Below are 8,739 nucleotides of genomic sequence, written 5' to 3'. Positions count from 1 at the left end.
TTCTGAAAAAATAACTCAAATAGATACTCGCCACCTTGGTCAAAACTAAAATCACAAAAAACTCTTATCTAATTGATCTCGACCTTATATGTGCAATGTCAAAAATCATCTCAAAAATTTTTGACTTATGGGAGATCAAATAGTCTTGACTCAGATGCGTATCGTAATCTATAAATGTGTCAAGATTGAGGCTTAGCTATCATACCCTCACACATATCTAGTCACAAAATATCATAGTGGACTAAATGCGCCAAAACAAATGACCTTCTGCGGCTTTTCTACTTACTTGTGCGCACCCATTGCGAACAAAGTTACACATTCACATGAGAGCAGGATGTCATAAGCGAGTGGGCCCGAGAAGGCCTACTCAAACCATCGTGTCATCATCTCATTAATGTGATTAAGTATAATAAGCCACTGGTTCATGACCAATGTCATAAACTAATTCCAATCATCTTAATGTGTGAGTTCTCGAAGACAAGTTTTAAAGGTTTAGGCCCAACTAGGTAATGACTCACGACTAAGTCATATTCACTAGATCATAAAAAGGATGCCATGGAGATATCAACTGCGCCTAAGTCGCAAATTTAACTAGTAAGTGCTAATCCCCTGCACCTTCAAGTCAATTTTATTCTCCATACACTTTAATACATCTAGTTGAAAGATGACGATACTCCTCTTGCCATCTATATTTCTCGCTTCATAGTTACTTGCAATTAATTCTACTATCCACAAGAAGGAGAGAATAAGCTATCAACTATGACAGCTCCTGAAGTAACTTAAGCGCGAATTAGGCTAAAGAGTCTAAGTCAACACAATGCTCTTACAAGCGATGCGTTAAATTCTTAGAGTCATAACAACCTTGTCAGCCTTAACCTTTTCATTACTATGCTACAACGTTTGCGCTTAGTGGTAAATGTTATTCAAAACGTTAGCCTAGTAAAGGAATCACACAAAGAAGCACCTCATCCATGTTTCACACTCAAGTGTGGAAACAGTAAGTGTCCACACTTAGACAAGTTGGCAATGCTAATAGATTTTGCAGCCACTAAGCGCTAATCTTTTCACTCAGTGTTAATAGATTTTGCAGCTTCTAAGCGCTAATCTTTTAACTTCACGTGATATTTCAACGCACACTATTATAGTGCATGAAATTTCGCTCAATCCACTCCCAATAATTGGGTAGAGAGCAAAACACTGCTCGTACTGGCTACTCGTCTTACACTTAATGACTAATTTATTTAAGCTCGCATTTCTTGGATGACGTGACTCTTGAATGTTACTTCATCCAATGATGTAACATTATTTACAAGTCAAATTACAAAGTCAATCCGCGCAACTCATTAGTCAAGATCATATACAGATCTATTGAGGGCTTACTAATTTCATAACTCCAAAACTCGCCAACCAAAACTATGTAGCGTGCCGCTAACTATAGCGCACACATTAGTTTTTATTGTGCCAAACAAGGCAACAAAAACACGGCGACTTTGAGTCATGTTTCCTTACTTTGGCTCAATTAAGGTTTGACCTAAAGTCTCCAAGACTTTTGCTCATCTAAAGAATGGGATTAGTTTGTTCACATTTGAACATCTCTACTAAGTTTAGGTCAACCAAATTAACTTTCATAAGCTAAATCAATTTAGAGAGAAATTCGCATTGGGATTAATTTGATTAGCATAATATAATTTTGCCGCAAAAATCTAAATTAAATAGTGACAATATTACACAAGTCGCAAGATCGAAAATCCGCTATGCTCGTAATCATCTCTTGCGCCACAAGTGACAATTATCCAAAATTTAGTTTAATTTATGCGCAAAATATTGGTTTTCGGGAGTTAATCTACAAAGATTTCTCTCAACCGAATAACCTCCCACTGACTATGGCATACACAAAGCATGATAAATTCCATACAATAGCATTTTAATGTAAATCTACAAATAACTCATGCTATATTTATTTAATAATGGAATTCTAATAAATAAATAAATAATCATGCTCTTCTAATTACAATATATTACAAACCCAAAAAAATATGCTGTATTCAATATTTAAATTATGCCATAACAGAAAGTACATCATCCTGAAATTTTCTGAAATTTTCTGGTATTTTCTGGAATTTTAAATAACTAATTAAACACACATAAAATTAGAAATAAAAAATCCAGAAACTGATAAAATGAGAAAATATTACCAGTAGATATTAAAACATTTCAGAAGTCCACAATAAAAATTTCAACCCCATAAAATTAATCATGCAACACCAGATGCATTTTAAAGCAAAAAAAATGCATTATTAACACAGGAAAAATATTACATATTTTCGTAAAATTTTCAAAATTTTACAGAATATAGAAAAATTAATTCTGAGTCTAAGGGTACCAACCATGCTTAAAACAAAGCTATAACGAATAAATTATGGCCAATTAACGCAATTCAGAATTAAAAAACAAACAAACAGAGCCTTAGAGCCAAGCCAGCGCGGAAAAACGGCTCGGCTCGGCTCGGCGCCACTCAGCGCAAGTCGGCTCAAGGATCGGCTCGGCGCGCGGCTCAGCCTCGGCTCGGCGCGCGGCTCCAGCACGCGGCGCGCGTGCGGGCGCGGACGGCGCGCGTGCGTGGACAGCACCGCCGACGCGCGCGTGATAGCGCGTGCAGGCGCGTCAGCATGGCATCCGGCGCGTGTAGGCGCGTGGAAGCGCGTGGGCGCGCGTGGCTCGGCGTGGTGGCGCGTGAATGCCACGCGCCGCCTTCCAGGGTGCTGACTGTTCCGATTTTTGTACTGCCGGACTCCTTTTTCCAAATTAAAATCATTTATGCTCTTAAAAATGACATTAATGATCATAAAAATAAAATATTTTGGATCTCCACATCTTTTATAAATATACACATGATAAAAGAAAGCACGAAAAAATCCATCATTGGCTCTGATACCAATGTAAATCAAAACACAAAACATGCAGCGGAGTAAAATCATCAGATCATACCTTTTGATGATAGAACCTCGTGGATAAATCACGTGCTTCCAGAATCAGATCAATCAATCCCAGCAGTGGGGTGATATTACAATGGTGAATATCACCCACACAAACCACAGTGCAACTGACTTGATCGTTGTTTCTTGGGAGAGAGTCATAGAAAACAGACTCAACGTTGTTTTTCTTGGATTACCCATAACCATATAACAAATATTTAATATATTATCATATCTATCCATATCAGTTAAGATACAGATAATATCTAATATATATTATATCTATCTATATCAGTTCAAACTGATAACGTCTGTTTCAAGAGTGGTTATCCTAAATAGGTTTGATTTCAAAATCAAAACCTATTTGGATAAGGATTCAAAATCAAATTTAATGGTCATGCCACATGGGCGCCCATTACTAACAAGACATGCAAAAGCTCTCTCTCTCTGACCATGGCACTCCTTCTCTAAAACCACGGCACATCAACAGCTACTGCTGGAGCTCGCAATGACTGATTCTGTCCATACTGAGGAGTGGAAGGTGGAAACTCGACCTCGGATAGACCATGGACATGGCTGCCGCTCTCTCTCTTCTCTCTCTAAATACATAGACATACATACATAACTGTGTGGATTAATCGGACTTGGAAGAGTAAAGAAGAAGATGACCGTGGGGAAGGAAGAGGTTGAGGTGGTGGAGGTTCTAAAGCCTCGCAATGATAAGAGAGAGTATAGAAGAATCATCCTCCAACACTCCCTCCACGTCCTCCTCATTAGCGATCCTCAAACTGATAAGTGTGCTGCTTCCATGAATGTTGCTATTGGTTCTTTTAACGATCCCGTCAGTCTCGAAGGCCTCATGCATTTCCTCGAGCGCATGTTGTTTTATGCAAGTGAGAAATATCCATTGGAGGATAGTTACTCAAAGTACCTTACTGAGCATGGTGGTAGCACGAATGCTTTTTCATCCTCTGGGCGCACCAACTATTATTTTGATGTTATTTATGTTATTTCTGACAGTTTTGAGGAGGCTTTGGACAGATTTGCACAGTTCTTTACCAAACCATTGATGTCAGCTGATGCTACAATGAGGGAAATAAAAGCTGTTGATTCTAAAAACCAAAAGAATTTACTGTCTGATGCTTGGAGAGTGAACCAGCTTCAGAAACATCTAAGTGCTGAGAGTCATCCATATCATAAATTCAGTACAGGGAACTGGGATACATTGGAGATTAAGCCAAAAGCAAGAGGGATCGATACAAGGCATGAGCTTCTCAAATTATATGAAGAGAATTATTCAGCCAACCTCATGTATCTAGTTGTATCTGGCAAAGAGAGCCATAAAATTCAAAGCTTAATAGAGAGCAAGTTCCAGGAGATCCGAAATATTGATCGAAGTTATCCCCGTTTTCCTGGTCATCTTTGCACATCAGAACATCTTCAGGTTCTTATTAAAGCCGTCCCAATTAAACAAGGTCACAAGTTGAGCATCATATGGCCATTAACTCCAGGCATTCGTCATCGCAAGGAAGGGCCAAGCAGGTATCTTAGTCACTTGATTGGCCATGAAGGAGAAGGCTCTGTGTTCTACATTTTGAAAACTTTGGGTTGGGCTACTAGTTTGTCTGCTGGTGAATCAGATTGGACATATGCGTTCTCTTTCTTCAAAGTAGCGATTGATCTGACTGGTGCTGGTAATGAGCATGTTGAAGATATTGTGGCACTGGTGTTCAAATATATTCAGCTCTTGCAACAATCTGGTCCTTGCAAATGGGTATCATTTTTTGGTTTGTGCTTGAGCCATCTTTGCTAAGAGTGATCAAGGTGTCACTGCTTCAGTTTATTTTTATTTTTATTTTGAGTGTTTGTGAGGATTTTTAATCTCCCCGGATTGGTAACATGTAAAATTTTTAATAATTCCCCCCCATCCCGCTTCTTTTTATCCCATTCTTTATTCGCTTTCCCTAACTGTACATATCCATATATCTGACATGCCTTGCATCCATGTTTCAGGCATCTTGATTTGGCTAAGTTTGCATTTTGGGATTTAATCAATTATTCTGTGATTCTATGCACTACCTCATGCTCTTGAGATGATTCACATGCCATATTTTAGAAGCTGAATCTTTAGTGCATCTCATGAGTGAATTGCATTAGGATTCTGTATATAAGATCATGCATATTTTACTAACTTTGTTTTGTAGCTGTTCGAGGGACGTCGGTCAATCTGTGAGCTTTTATGCATTATCATCCCATTTGTGTGCGATTTTCTTACTATGTGTTAGTATTCTACCATGAGGCTACTTGCTTACTTGATATAACTGTATGAATGCCTGTGGATGAAGGCTTGTTGCTTGAATTGGAATATTTCAATAAATGTACGTTTTAAGCCCACTTTGCAGTGGCAAATTCACAAACTTTAAGCCCACTTTGTCAAGTGGAAAATTCAAACCCTTTTTCAAAAACAAACATGAAATTGAATTGTTTCAAATTGAGCAAACTAGTCTATACTTGTATGCTTCACATTGTAAATTTTAGGATTTATTCAATAATCAGAACATGAACATATAAAGAAAATAAAAAGTCATATCATGGTTTAGTAGGGGCCGATCTTTTGATCGAGTGAGCGGGGGTGCTCATTATTGACCTTCCCCTCTCATACTTAAGGTTCTGAGCCAAGCATCCTTGGTTACGACGACCAGTGACATTGGCACGAGTCACGGGTTTCCTAACTTTCCAAAATATTAGGTGGGGACTTTGAGATCTGTTGACGCAGTCCATTTTTGACAAAATTGCAATAAAATGGATTTTCAATAAAAGTTTCCAAATCTGGACTCTCATCTACGTTTCACATTGCACTCGTGAGACTAGATCAAAGAGATCTCTGGAGTCCGAACTATTTAACGTGTGCGGGTACCCCCCGGGCATGTTACAGTTTCTGGCGACTCTGCTGGGGAATTTATGAAACCTTGACTTAAACTCCATGATATGACTTTTATTTTCAATTATATGTTTATTGCATTGCATGCATTGGTGTACTTAAAGTCCTTGTGTTGCCCAGATACCGCTGGGAGCACAAGCAAGCTTTTTGTGACACTACACCTATTTTTATGATATTTTAGAGGCCTTGTGTTGTAACCATTTGAGATTTGTCAAAAGGGTAACTTTGCTATATAGCTCTGCTATCTAGCTTTGCTATCTAAGGTTCTCAGACTCCGAAGAGAGGCTATTTGACTCTTCTGATTTCTTGGGATCTTTATTAGTTATGACCTAAAGGACTCTTTGGTAACGTCACCTTGACTTGAACCCTTAGAGTAGAGCTAACCTTGTACATATAGTAAGTTATAGTACCTTTCAAAATTAGGACAGAATGCTCTCTCATTGCTAGGATGTATGATACCACTTGTCTGAATAGTGAAACCCTAGATCATTTCAAGCTAGGACAGGATAACCCTACCCTCCTTAGGGGTGTTTATTCTCTTTCATGCTTTATGTGCAATGTATTGGATCTATACAGGGGTTCTCACATACGAATGAGTTGTTCAGGCTGTTCAATTTAGCACCATTACTTCAAAAACAAAAACAAAAACAAAATAAATAAATAAATAAAATAACAAAAACATAAAATCAAAAAAAATTAAAAACAAAAAAAACTCTGATATCCCACAAAGTCGACCGTTGTAAATAAATAGAACTTGTAGGGTATCCGACCATCTCTGTGATTGGGGAGTGACCACCTGTTGATTGGACGGGTTTTATTTTGAATATTGCAGATGGCCAACACGTTAACTGGTAATTTGAGAATGATTTTATTCTGAGTTCTGAATTAAGGGTTGAGTCTAAGTTTGATTCTACCAAGTTTGTAGAGTTGGGATCAGGCTCGAGTCATTCTAGTGAGTCAGAGTTTGTTATTTCGATAGTGCTAAACTAGACATTTCTATCCTGTCTAGGTCTTCTTTGTCATTTTCTTTTGAGTCTGTTGTCAAAAGTCTGTTGTCATTGCTGAGTCATAATATCTTTCAATAAAAATATAAAAATAAAAATAATTAAAAAAAATGCCATAGAGTCTGCCTACTTCTCTGTGCCTTAATTCATCGTATTGACCAAAGGTTTTCAAAACTTTTTCTAAAACTCTGATAAAAACAAAGAGGAAGAATCTCGTCGGGATTTGCAAATTTTGATCAACTGAGAGGAAGAGAGGTGTGCTAAGCCTTTGATGAATAAAATCATTTTGTTAATGTGGGTATTGAGAAGGATCTTGGTTTGGTCCAAATTGAATCTATCTTGTCTTCGTAAGAGTACGAGTGATTAGTCACTTTGTGAAAAGATTTCAAAAACTATTTTTGCGTGATTCTATGAAGACATGCCTGGAATTGATTATACAACATAGGATCCTTCTTGACTCGAGGTCCGACCTCCTTAGCTCCTTAGCTTTCAAACCGTGATTTGAAGTATTTCATGATCAATCAAAGTGTAAGGCTTGCATAGCCAAATTGGAAATAGCCCTTCAACTAGGGGCAATAACGTTGAATGTGATTCGGATTTGAAACGGCCCTTGAACTAGGGGCAAAAGTGTGAGGCTTGCATGGCTGAAATGGAGGTAGCCCTTGAACTAGAGGCAATAAAGTATCACCCTTGAGAGGCTCGCTGGGCCGAAAACCAGGAAGGGCGACCCAGGCAAAAGTTAGAGCACCAAAAAAAAAAAAAGAAGGAAAAATAAAAAGAAAAATGAAAAGCTCACAAGGTTGAAAACCCAAAAAGGCAGCTTTGGCAAAAGTTAGACCTTAAAAGGAGAGTGTCAATACCCGAGTGAACCTTAGCCAAAACTATGTAGGGCCTGTGATTCAGATTGGAAACAGCCCTTGAACTAGGGGCAAGAAGGTCGGATGTGATTTAAGATTTGAAGTAGCCCTTGAACTAGGGACAAAAGGTTGGATGTGATCAAAGAGTTAAAACTGAATCGTTTCCCAATGAAGACCGCCCAGAAAGGCAAAACCCAAAATTTGAGAGAATGAATTTTATTATTGAAGGATAGTCGAGTTCCTATCCACTACACTAGGGGCAACACTAGGGGCAAATTCAGACCCAATTAGCCTAGTCTCTACATCATCATCTCTACTGGTCAAGTGTAGCAGTCGTTCTTATAGATGGCCTAGAGATTTCACACCCAATCAACATTGACAAGTTAAAATGAAAGTAACCCTTGAGAGGCTCGCTGGGCTGAAAACCCGGAAGGGCAACTCAGGCAAAAGTTAGAGTAGAAAAAAAAAATAGAAACTCAAAAGAAATAAAAAAAAAATGAAATGAACAAAATTTAAAAAAAATGTAAAAAAATAAAAAAAATGAAAAAATGAAAAGCTCGCAAGGTTGGAAACCCGAAAGGGCGGCTTTGGCAAAAGTTAGAGCACAAAAGGAGAGTGTCAATACCCGAGTGACCCTTGGCCCGAACTACAATGGCCTGATTCCTATCTTTGCGATACGTAGGTAGCTTCATTTCGAAGTTCGACCCTAATAATTTTTCTACTCATTCATCTCGTCCATGTTTGCTTGGTGTATCTTTAGTCGACTTGGTTGTCCTATCTGTGTTTGATTGGTGTATCTTCGTTCTGCTCAGTTCAATTGGTTCGATTTAACTTGGTTCAGTTCGGTTCGGCAGTTCGATTCGGCTCGGCGGTTTGATTCGGTCCGATCCAGTTCTGCTCGGCTTCATTCGGTTTGGATTGGCTTGGTTCGGTTGGCTTGGTTCAGATATCACCTTTGATTA

General features: G+C 38.5%; 1 pseudogene; it reads left to right on the top strand.

Moving 5' to 3' along the window:
* Nucleotides 1–3,639: 3,639 nt before the first annotated feature.
* Nucleotides 3,640–4,803, top strand: LOC145819681 (insulin-degrading enzyme-like 1, peroxisomal pseudogene; annotated as a pseudogene).
* The last annotated feature ends 3,936 nt before the right edge of the window (nt 4,804–8,739 follow it).

The sequence above is a fragment of the Camellia sinensis genome, chromosome 2 (genome assembly GCF_055761805.1).
Source record: "Camellia sinensis isolate YWXY chromosome 2, ASM5576180v1, whole genome shotgun sequence".
NCBI classification, from domain to species: domain Eukaryota; kingdom Viridiplantae; phylum Streptophyta; class Magnoliopsida; order Ericales; family Theaceae; genus Camellia; species Camellia sinensis.
Note: the sequence above shows the minus strand (reverse complement) of the source record. Positions and strands in the feature narration are given on the sequence as shown.